This window comes from Amphiprion ocellaris, chromosome 10 (genome assembly GCF_022539595.1).
Source record: "Amphiprion ocellaris isolate individual 3 ecotype Okinawa chromosome 10, ASM2253959v1, whole genome shotgun sequence".
Lineage (NCBI taxonomy): Eukaryota > Metazoa > Chordata > Actinopteri > Pomacentridae > Amphiprion > Amphiprion ocellaris.
This window is the reverse complement of record NC_072775.1, coordinates 10,924,244-10,936,660: the sequence shown is the minus strand read 5'-3', so window position 1 is coordinate 10,936,660 and position 12,417 is coordinate 10,924,244.

Genomic DNA, 12,417 nt, shown 5'->3' with positions numbered 1-12,417 from the left:
CCAACTCTGCCTCTGCGACAGCCTATAGAAGCAGCACCAAACACCCTCCCCACTCCACAAAGACATAAATAGAAAAGTCAGAGGCCGCGGGCTTTTATGTTAAATATACCAAAGGTAGGCACGGACGCACAAGTTATGAAATTTTAAAGATACACAGAACAACCATTTGGTGCAGAAGCAAACAATTATTTCTACTATGAACCGTGGATGAGAGTTTGTCGCTATGGAGATGGGATTTTGTGAGGAAGTGGGGGGAGAAAGTAAGGAGCCACAGATAAAATAATATTACGTAATTGACAGAGTGGAAACCCAGGTTTTTTTGTGTGTGTGTGGAACAGATGAACGTGTAGTAGAGCTTCAGTGGAGGCATCTGCATGTTTTACTACTACGTGTCTATAAATGAGTCCGTGTGCTTTCTATATGCTGTAACTATTTTCATGACATGTCGGGGAAGAATAAGCCTGCTATGTGCGGTGTAAAAATATCTTGATGTAACCGTTACTCAGTGTTTAGTGCTTTTTTGTGTTACTGCTGTTCTGCAATGAACTGAGCTGTTAAGAAGCTACAATTTAGGCTGTGATATCGAGTCTTGCTGTTGCGAGAAACCGATGACACCAAGCAAGGATATTTTTTTCTCTCTGCATGTCATGACATGAAGTCTACTTGACCCCCTAGACAATATATATATATAGGCCTACTACTGTTCAAAAGTTAATGTCACTTAGAAATGTCCTTATTTCTGAAAGAAAGGCATTTTTTTTCAATGAAGATAACATTAAATGACTTCGAAATACAGTCTAGACCAGGGGTGTCAAACTCATTCTAGTTCAAGGGCCAAATTCAGCCCAATTTGATCTCAAGTGGGCCAGACCAGTAAAATCTCAGCATAATAACCGATAAATAGCAGCCACTCCAAATTTTTCCCTCAGTTTTAGTGCAAAAGAGTACATTCTGAAAATATTCACATTTAAGGAATTGTAATTTTACAAAACATCATGAACAACCTGAAATTTCATCAGAAAAATAAGTTCAATTTCAGCAACATTATGTCTCAGTTTATCATTTCCACATTTCAACTCCCAGATCACAGAGTTTCTACAAAGTAACAAAACTTTTAGTCGCAGGTATCTGGAACTGAACGATGTAGTATTTTACTTTAAAAAAGACAAAAAACAACAAAAACAAGACAAAATATTACAAAAATGAGACACATAACGACAAAAGCCAGAAAAAAATGACAAAAAATTAGACAAACGACACGAAACAATTAAAAAACAAGATGCAAATGACAAAAGCGAGAAACAAAATGGCAAAAACGATACCCAAAACAATGAATCAAACAAAACACAAAATGACAAAAATGAGACAAAAAACACAAGCAAGACAAAAAGGAACACAAAATGACAAAAACATGAGACAAATGATAAAAGTCAGACAGAAAAAAGGCAAAAAACAACCAAAACAAGACAAAATATTACAAAAATGAGACACAAAATGACAAAAGAGCAATCTAGTATTTTACTTTATGATGAAAACAACTTGTCATGGTCTAGGAATTATTTTAAATTTATACTTTTACAAATTTACAAATTTCAGTTAATGTCTTCTCTGTAATTTTTACACTTTACACAGTCGTCCTGTGGGGCGGATTGGACCCTCTGGAGGGCCAGTTTTGGCCCGCGGGCCACATGTTTGACACCCCCTGGTCTAGACATATATTGTGGTAAATGACTATTCTAGCTGGAAATGACTGATTTTTAATGGAATATCTCCAAAGAGGTACAGAGGAACATTTCCAGCAACCATCACTCCTGTGTTCTAATGCTACATTGTGTTAACTAATCGTCTTGAAAGGCTAACTGATGATTAGAAAACCCTTGTGCAATTATGTTAGCACATGGATAAAAGTATGAGTTTTCATGGAAAACGTGAAATTGCCCGGGTGACCCCAAACTTTTGAATGGTAGTGTAGATATCTGATGAAATGTTTCTTCATAATGTTACATTTTTTGGGTCAATACACACTGTTAGAAAGCAGTCACATGTGCCAGGAAAAACTAGGACCATTTAAAGCCTTTAAATCAAGATAACTTGTTGATTTAAAGGCTTGAATCTCTTTACAGGCATAATTGATGTTTTTATTCATGTTTCTAAAGCAGTTTTTTTTTTCCATTTGTTGTCTCAAGGCAACACTTTGGCTACACTACTATATTCTCAGTGGTGATGTATTAAAATTATGATAAAATGATAATGTTACTCATTATTTCTCTCTACTAATACTTGTGGGCAATGATGGATGCGTGTTAATTTTACAGTGTGCAGTAGTAAAAAGAACCTGACCTCATGTTAGGATCAGTTGTGTGGGAGTCTCTGTAAAGGAGCTACGCATTTTTTTGTTATATATTTCTGTTCTGAGATTCTATTTTTGGGCATTTTTATGCTTTTGATTGCGCAGCAAATGCACTGACTGTATATAAAGACGGGCGAATCTTTTGTGACGTCACCCACAGGTTTCTTGAAGAGCTGTTTTGAAGCTCAGTGTGGTGGCGTACGTAAAGCTGATGGATCTCCTATGCCTATGATGGCATCCACTATCTAATATGATCTAAATGGTTGAGCTGAATAAAAATCCCCCCCTGTACTGTTGTCATGAACAAATTAGCTTATAGAGATCAAAACCATTTTTTTACATCAGGCTGTAAACATGTTTATTTCTGCTGTAAAGCTCTGCATGCTAACATGTGGGTCTATGGGGATTTACTCGCTTTTACAGGCCTGGAGGTCGCCGCTTTAGCAAATGGTCCCTATGGAATCGAACCTGGGACTCGCTGGTTTATGCACTTGCAGCCATGTAGTGTACAGCCCAAGCTATTAGATCACCCAGAATTATATATGTCTTAAACTAATAACCGCCCATAGATAAAAGGACAAACAATATTTTACAATCATACAGTATTTTTTATGTACAGGCAGTATGTAACAAAATGCAATCCCAAAAGAATGAGGTGAAAATGTTACCAGATATGCCATATGTACAGACAGGTTGCAAATTAAACACAAAATCCGAAGCCTTGACCCCTACAGAGAGAAGATCCGGTGGCTCTGTTATGGGGGCATTTTCTTGGCGTTGCTTGTCCCCTAAAATTAATACTTAGTTATTCTGAATGATCAGCTTTATCCTGTAATGAGGTGTTTCTTTCCTGATGAGAGTGACAGTTTCTTCATCTATACAACATGAGGGGTCACTGGATGATTTGATGAGTATGAGAATGATCATATGTTGTGACCTTAACAGTCACCAGATTTCAACTCAGATAAACACATATGCGAGATGATGCACTGACATGTTCTCCTCCACCATCATCAAAACACCTAATGAGGGAATATATGGAATCAATGCTGGGATGCACTGAAGCTGTTATGGCAGCTCACTGGTGACCCAACACCTTATTAAACCAATGTCACCCATATGTATGCACTAAAATCCCTTTCTAATGCACTTGTTATTTTGTTGAGTGAAGAAAACAAAATTGTTGTCACACAAAAAAATTAATTTCTGCATTTCTGTTTAGATAGGGAGGGATATTGTTTTTTTTATCCCATTATAAGATTATTTTTTAAATACAGTGACACTTCTTTGACCCATTGAAGCAAAATTCCACAAAAGAGATTTTATCAAATGCATCTAATCCACTTTGATCAAGGAGAAATTTACCCATGGCTCTTTTTTGGCCTTGACCGGCTTTGAAGCTAAATTGACGCCGTCATCTGACAAAGATAGAGGCATTTGGTCCCAAAGAGAAAAAAAAACAGCCTTTGACTGGAGCCAATATGTAACAATTATGTTCGCAGCAGCAGAAAGGCAGCGAGTGGCTCTTCTCCTCCTGATGGTATTAGCCGGACGGAGGACGGTTGTTAATAGGTCGGAGATGATAGATGAGTTATTAGTTACGAAGGAGAAGAGGAGGGGGGATGAAATCAGGCCAGCTATATTCATTCCACGATTCAGTCTTTTTTTTTTTTTTTTAACTCCCCCCTCCTCACCCTGCTGCCATCCATATTTTGTGCGGAGAGATTTGTCCTTACAAATCATTTCTTAAGAGGTTTAATTTTACAGGAATATATTTATTCAGGATGTAATTTTGTTTCCTCGGAGGAGACAATTCATCAAGAAATCTTTTAAATAGACGTCAGCGGTTGGTCTCCCGCCAGCTCGGTCAAAGATTTACAGTTTCTCATGCGGTTATTGTTGCTGACTTAAGAATCTGACTTCTGGATGTCATTGCCTGGGTGTGGCTCATGTCCAATACTGTGTGCAGGAGGCAGATTCACAGCTTCACACAGGCAGGATTCAAGGAAGGAAAGTTGTTTTTTTTTCTTATTTCACCCCCGACCAATTATGCGAAAGTTTTTCTTTATCTAATTCCCAGCATTATGTGTGTGTGCAGGCATAATTAGACGAGAATCCACACCTTATAGCAATATCGAGATGGGCGACTAATGAGCTGACAGGGGAGTGGGAGAAGAGAGGAAGAGGAGAGGGGACAGAGTGTGCTGGTGGCTCCGTATCGAGGAATACAAATCACACTTTTTCATGTCTCTGTCTTCTCATAAGCAGCTTTAGATTTTGAAAACAGGACTGGCTGGAGGGAAGGCAAATGATTTGATTTATTACATGTGACGCTGGCACTCGGGGGTATGTGTATGTTAGAGGCTACAGTCGCTCAGGTAGACCTCCTCCCCTGCCGCCCACTGCATTTCTTATAGCTCCCATCGCTGTGCTTTTGTATTCTGTGTGGCTGGCAGATGCATTGAATCAATTGCCTCAACCCACACCAGGCATCCACCCCCATACTCATATGTGAGCCTTAGTGAAATTAATGCCTGTGGGACGTACACGAGTTTAAGGCAGCCACGCTCATTGATTGGAGCCTATTGTAATAGCAATGGAGATATATTCAGATAATTATCGGGCTCATTTAGGTATGTGGCTTGCTTATGAACCTGATGTTGCTTTGTGAAGGTTTTTTTTTTCTTCTCTTCCTTTCCCTTGGTGGCAGCACCAGAGAGCCTCAGAGCTGACAGTAAATTTGCTCATCAACCAGTTTCGTTCCGGTGCGAGGTAAAAAATTAGCCAATATTTCACGGTCTGGCCCTTTGAAGGTGGTGTTACTCAGCAGAGCTTGGTGCTGAAATGTAGAGATGTAAACTCGTGCATGAATGATGAGGCAAGGAAAGTCTTCACGTGGACTGAGAAATCAAGTAAACAACCAAAGCTCATATTTCATTCCCCTGCTTTATCCTCCGGTGGGCCCAGTCATGCTTGTTGTCTGACAGCGTTAAGGTCAAGGTTTATCTGTGTGCGGACCTGTGGGAGCCCATTGATCTCATTAACAGTATGTGTGTAAAATGATGAGAACTTCATAGGAGGTCAGCGGAGGATCAATATTAAATCCTATCTCATTTATAATCCTGCTGAGCAGAGAGGCTCCGTGGGGCTTAGCTGCTTAAAAGAGGCAGCGTTTGACAATTTACTTTAATGCTCATATGAATAAACGTAATGACACGCAAATGCTTTGAGATGAGATTTTTTTTTTTTATTGTCTGTTTGCAGGCACTTTAGTACTGTTTCAGTGTCAACAAATGCACTATAAATACCCTGATGGATGATAGTGGGGGGAGGCTTGACCAGAAAGCGCTTTGCAAACACAAACACCATCAAGGAAAGTATCGACATGGAAGCAATATGAAATTAAAATCAATTCATCAAATGTTTGTTACATCTGCTGGCAGACTGATGTTGCATCCTCAGCTATTTTTAAGGAGATTTGGCTGCTCTTATCTGCCATCTCCACCTTCTTACGCACAGCATCTTCAGATCAGGGATTAAGCTTCTGATTATACATATCACTTAGAGGATTAACCCTTTTGCACACTCTTATCTCCCCAAGTTAGGAATCTGACCGCTGATGGATGCGGAAACCCGATGAGGAGGCGTTTCGTGAGAGCGATTTTTGAGGCAAATTCCAGGAGGCAGCTGCGAAGAGAAACTTTTTCACCCGCTTCTCCTAGATCTCGGAATTTAACCTTTAATTTTGTATGTTCCTGAGCCAATTAAGCTGTGAGATCTGTTTGAAGTGGTAGATTGAAAAGGAGAACTCGCCGGTTTCGGGCCCAAACGGTGCAGGGAGACCACGGGGGTCCAGGTTCCCAGAGCCTGCATGTGTAATCCACTCTAACATGCATGCAAATCTCATCTGTGCCCGCACACAATGGCCTGTCTGTGTGGAGGAGGGAGGAAGGGAAGCTGAAAGAGAGAGAGAGGAAAAGCTGTAAGTGTGTGTCCTCTGTGCCAGAGCATATGCCATGATAGGTCTACGGAGACCTACACAGACAAACTAAGGTTCACAGACTAGCAAGAGTCTTTGATCAGGGTTGATATTTAAACATCTGCATAATTAATCCAATATCTGTGGAGCTCTCTGAGGGAGGAAAAAAACACAGTATCGCCGGTGGAAAAGAGAACATTGTAAATTCCTGGCACTGCTCTGTTCTTCTTCTTCTCTGCGGTGTAAAAACAAAAGTTGGCAACCCAGATCTCAGGGGAAATTAAGAATCTTTGTCTTATCCAGCCAATTAAATGAAATACACTTTTCTGTACATGGCTGGAGCTGGCCTCTGGAATCTATTTATGGCCGTGTTGTGGTTGCCACTTCTACTACGCCGCTCACCGCACAGAGCTTCCCTTCACCCTGCAGATGAGGCTGGAAATCAGGGCTGTGGGGTGAGAGGTACAGGGGTTTTTTTTCCTCTTTTTCCCAGAGACACAGAGAACTTACTTTCCATCTGTCTCAATCATATAGATTTATAGGATTAGACCAAATGCTGTTTTAGTCCTCAGCAGAGGCTCAACTCTTTCATGTGAAACATTGGATTAGACAGTCAGGGAGGCTTTTGTGTGTGTCGTCTCCAAACCTCCAATGGCTCCTTTCTCTGGCATCTTATTGTTGTGCAGTGGGCTGCTTGCGTATGCGCGGCATGCCTTGAACTTTATTACATTTCGATAACTTTATACATGTGTGCGCGTCTTTATTCTAACGAGCTAGCACCTCTGCTCTGCTGGGACCCCGGTGAGGAGACCATAGCTCAGCGGGGGGCCTTCACTCCAATTTGCCATCGTTTGTCACCATTTGTTCGTCCTGACAAACAAAACGTTGGCCCTCGGTCGCCCGGGATCAGCTGCTCTCTTCTTCTCATGGCTCTATTTTAGCAGGATCCCTTTGTTTTGTTTTGTTCTGTTTTGGTTTTTTTGTTTTTTTGTTTCTTTTTTTGCTGAATGATTCCGCTCCACATGCCAGCCGGGACAGACTTAAAATAGTTTTTCGCCATCTAATTGCCTTATTTCATCTGACATTAATATTGTAGCATGTTGCCGCTGCATTATTGATGGTGTGTTTGTCTTGGTGTATGAGATGTTAATTAAATGATAAACTGGAGCTGTGACTGTATGACAGTGTCTTTATCCGTGAGTCAACAGGCTTCCACCCTGTTTCCCAGCCTATTGTTGAGCCAGTCAGACTCTGTCTCTTGCAGCCTCGGCTTCATTGTGCACTCAAATATCTCTATTACAGGCCCCTCAGATTAGAAGGTAACAGCGTAATGCACTTTAAAGGCAGTTTTATGATAAACTCTGGCTGGACAGGCTTCCATGTACGAGAGGCCAGCTGTCCTGTCGAATGTGGTCGAGATGTTTCAGGCTGATATGAGCTGCAGCATAGCGAACCGTCTCCCCGGTCAGTTACTTAATGCTGATTTTCAGCCTCATATCACTTTCTTGAATCTCTACTGGTGCAGCAGAGAAGCTAAAACATGTAGAATTGCTCTCCGGCTCCATAAAAACATGGGAAGGTCATGCAGTTAAAGCGCTCTCTGTGGCTTCCTGGGAGAGTGAAGCGTCTCTCTGGGCTGCTTACAAATGGACAAGCAATAAACTTTAGGTGACTGCATGGTGTTAACAGCAAAGGAGTGAATCCAGGGGGGGATTCGGTTTGACTCCCTCCTCCCCTCCTCCTCCGTTCTTCTGTCTGATGTTCAGGCTTTAGCTGGAAGTCGTGAGATGAACCGACAGATGACCGCACCATTATAGGCTGGAGTGGCTGGCTGGTTCTTTGGTCAGCTAGGCCGCGGTGACAAATAAGCTGGCAAAGTTTCAGACAAGAGGCTCCTTGGCACCAAAGCTCAGACTGCTTGCTTTCGGCCCCAATGAGGGACGAGGAACAGATGTCTGGTTTAAAGCCACAGAGTTTCTCTCGAGCTACAAATTTCTTCTTGTTTGAAGTGAGCCCCGAGGCATATCTCATTTTCAGCCCTTGTTCCAAATCATATGCATACCTTTATTCACATCTTGAAGACTCTCATTACGTGAAATGAAGAGTGTCAGATATGGAGGAAGCTATTAAGGAAGAGCAGCGAGCCCACTGGTCTGTCGTAATTGTAGACAATAGTGCTGAGATGAGCTTTATATTACCAACGCCAGAGTAAACACTGACCTTGCTGTTTTCATGTTTGTGGCCCTGAGGGCTTTTTTTTTTTTCGTCTCCTGTTGTGATTCATAGAAAAGTAATATTGAAACATAAATTCAATCTCAGATAAGACTGCAGATGTGCTGGCTTTCACCCAAAACAGAATGAAATGATGCTTTGATCATGAACTGATTCATGTTTTAGAAAGTTGAGAGGTTTAAAGGCTATGTCTGGTGAGATTTTAAATTTTTGTAGTTGTCTTTAAATCCAGAGAAAAGACAACAACAACAAAAAACACAACAGAGAGCAAGTATCGTCTGTGAAGCTGTAGCCTGATATAACGCATTCCGCCAGATCTCCGCTGTTGCTCAGAAACTATTAAAATACAAGTGAGTCACAATGTTCCTTTATTATGAACACTGTGAACGTTGAATCAGTCCAACATTGCTTGCTGTAAATACTCACTCTAGCAGTGGCTCCCAAAGACACTGAGAGGGGATTTTGAGATGATGTCTTGAAATCAATAAATCAGTCGATAAATAGAGATTGCCACTAAAGCCTGAGGATGATCTCCAAGTGGCCGTCTCCAACTTTAAACCAAGAATGGATTTGCTATATAGTGCCCACCTGTCTCCATAGGTGAGTTTAAGGTTAAATCGAAAGAAAGGAGTAAAAAGCAGCAACAACATAGAAACATCATCTGATCTCTTACACACTGTGTTTACTCAGTATTACAGTTTACACACTGATGTTACTCTGATGCATCCTGCTACTAGCTTATTTTACATTACTTGCAGCTGCATGCAATATTTATATGTTCCAACCACCTCCAGGGACCGTGAGTCTCTGGAACTGTCATTTAGGGGGTTGGAGGCTGTAAAGTTTGGAAACTACTGCATAGGAGCAGCAAATGTGTAGCCCCTTTTAGACATACACTCCATTCCATGATTCTGACGGCAAGTGAACTTGCCGGCCTCATGTTTAAATGACCAAAAGTTGCAATGGCGTTCTTACTATGTCGGACTTTGTATCATTTGCATATTAATGTCAGAACACCACAAGTCTGAGCTGCATACATTCACATGACTGAATAGGCACGCATAAGCAACCTTTAGCTGTGTGAAGGGATTTAGGAGAGGCTTTTTTCCACATTTCTGCACCTATATTGGTCCAAAAACATCCCAGAGAGCAAAAGACAGGTTGAGTGCCAAAATCCTAAAACACCTCATTCAGTTTAGTATGTCGTCCAAAATATGACAAAAACGTCATAATTTAGTATGTCATCCAAAATGTCACAAAAATGTTATAGTTTAGTATGTCGTCCAAAATATGACGAAAAATTCATAGTTTAGTATGTCGTCCAAAATGGGGTAAAAACATCATACTTTAGAACGTCGTCCAATTATGTCATTAAAACGTCATAGTTTAGTATGTTGTCCAACAAGCAGACAGAAGGTGTGCAGATAGCTCAACTGGTTGATAAGGTCACTCGTAAACAGAACTGCGTCAGAGATGCAGGTTTGATTCCATCTCATGACATTTTACTGCAGGGCTTCCCTGTCTTCCTCTCCACTTACATATTGAATAAAACCAACAAAAGGCCCCCAAAAACATCATAGTTTAAGTATGTCGTCCAAAATGTGATCAAATACGTCATAGTTTAGTATGTCGTCCAAAATGTCATTAAAACATCATAGTTTGGTATGTCATCTAAAAAAAGGGGACCACAGGTAGCTCAACTGGTTGAGTGGGTAATTTATAAACAGGATTGTGTTAGAGACGCAGGCTCGATTCCAGCTCATGACCTGTTGCTGCAGGTGTGAATTGCTTTCCTCTCTTGTTTAGTATTGTCCAAAACATGGAAAAAAAATGTCATAGTTTAGTATGTCATCCAAAATATGGAAAAAAGCGTCATAGTTTAGTATATTGTCAAAAAAAGAGAAAAATGTCATAGTTTAGTATGTCAGCCAACAACTGTGACAAAGGTTCCCAGATAGCTCAACTGGTTGAGAGAATGACTCATAAACAGGACTGCACCACAGACCCGGGTTCGATTCCATGTTATGGCCAAGATGTGACAAAAGTGTCATAATTTAGTATGTCGTCCAAAATGTCATACTTTACTACGGTGTTTCTTTTTTTTTTTGAAAAATGGCATTTTTTTTCGACATAGTATAGTAAGGCATTTTTTTTGCGGCAAAATTCATGATGAGTTTTTTTCTCAAAGAAAACCTTTCTGGAGTGTTTTTCACAGCCTACTTTACATTATTTTATCATATGGCACGTTTTTACAACATGTTTGAAAAATGGCATTTTTTTTCGACATAGTATAGTAAGGCATTTTTTTTGCGGCAAAATTCATGATGAGTTTTTTTCTCAAAGAAAGCCTTTCTGGAGTGTTTTTCACAGCCTACTTTACATTATTTTATCATATGGCACGTTTTTACAACATGTTTGAAAAATGGCATTTTTTTTCGACATAGTATAGTAAGGCGTTTTTTTTGCGCCAAAATTCATGATGATTTTTTTTTCAAAGAAAACCTTTCTGGAGTGTTTTTCACGGCCTACTTTACATTATTTCATCATATGGCATGTTTTTACAACATGTTTGAAAAATGGCATTTTTTTTCGACATAGTATAGTAAGGCATTTTTTTTGCGGCAAAATTCATGATGAGTTTTTTTTCAAAGAAAACCTTTCTGGAGTGTTTTTCACGGCCTCCTTTACATTATTTCATCATATGGCACGTTTTTACAACATGTTGAAAAATCGCATTTTTTTTTGACATAGTATATTATGGCTTTTCTTGCGCCAAAATTCATGATTTTTTTCAAAGAAAACCTTACCATAGTATGTCGTCCAAAATATGACAAAAATGTCATAGTTTAGTATGTCATCCAAAATGTCACAAAAATGTTATAGTTTAGTATGTCGTCCAAAATATGACAAAAAATTCATAGTTTAGTATGTCGTCAAAAATATGGAAAAAATGTCATAGTTTAGTATGTCGTCCAAAATGTGACCAAAAACATCATAGTTTAGTATGTCGTCCAAAACGTGAAAAAAAGTCATAGTTTAGTATGTCATCCAAAATATGGAAAAAAGCGTCATAGTTTAGTATATTGTCAAAAAAAGAGAAAAATGTCATAGTTTAGTATGTCAGCCAACAACTGTGACAAAGGTTCCCAGATAGCTCAACTGGTTGAGAGAATGACTCATAAACAGGACTGCACCACAGACCCGGGTTCGATTCCATCTCATGGCCAAGATGTGACAAAAGTGTCATAGTTTAGTATGTCGTCCAAAATATGACCAAAATGTCATACTTTACTACGGTGTTTTTTTTTTTTTTTGAAAAATGGCATTTTTTTCGACATAGTATAGTAAGGCGTTTTTTTTGCGCCAAAATTCATGATGATTTTTTTTTCAAAGAAACCCTTTCTGGAGTGTTTTTCACGGCCTCCTTTACATTATTTCATCATATGGCACGTTTTTACAACATGTTTGAAAAATGGCATTTTTTTTCGACATAGTATAGTAAGGCGTTTTTTTTTGCGCCAAAATTCATGATGAGTTTTTTTTCAAAGAAAACCTTTCTGGAGTGTTTTTCACGGCCTCCTTTACATTATTTCATCATATGGCACGTTTTGACAACATGTTTGAAAAATGGCATTTTTTTTCGACATAGTATAGTAAGGCGTTTTTTTTGCGCCAAAATTCATGATGATTTTTTGTTCAAAGAAAACCTTTCTGGAGTGTTTTTCACGGCCTACTTTACATTATTTCATCATATGGCACGTTTTTACAACATGTTTGAAAAATGGCATTTTTTTTCGACATAGTATAGTAAGGCGTTTTTTTTGCGCCAAAATTCATGATGATTTTTTTTTCAAAG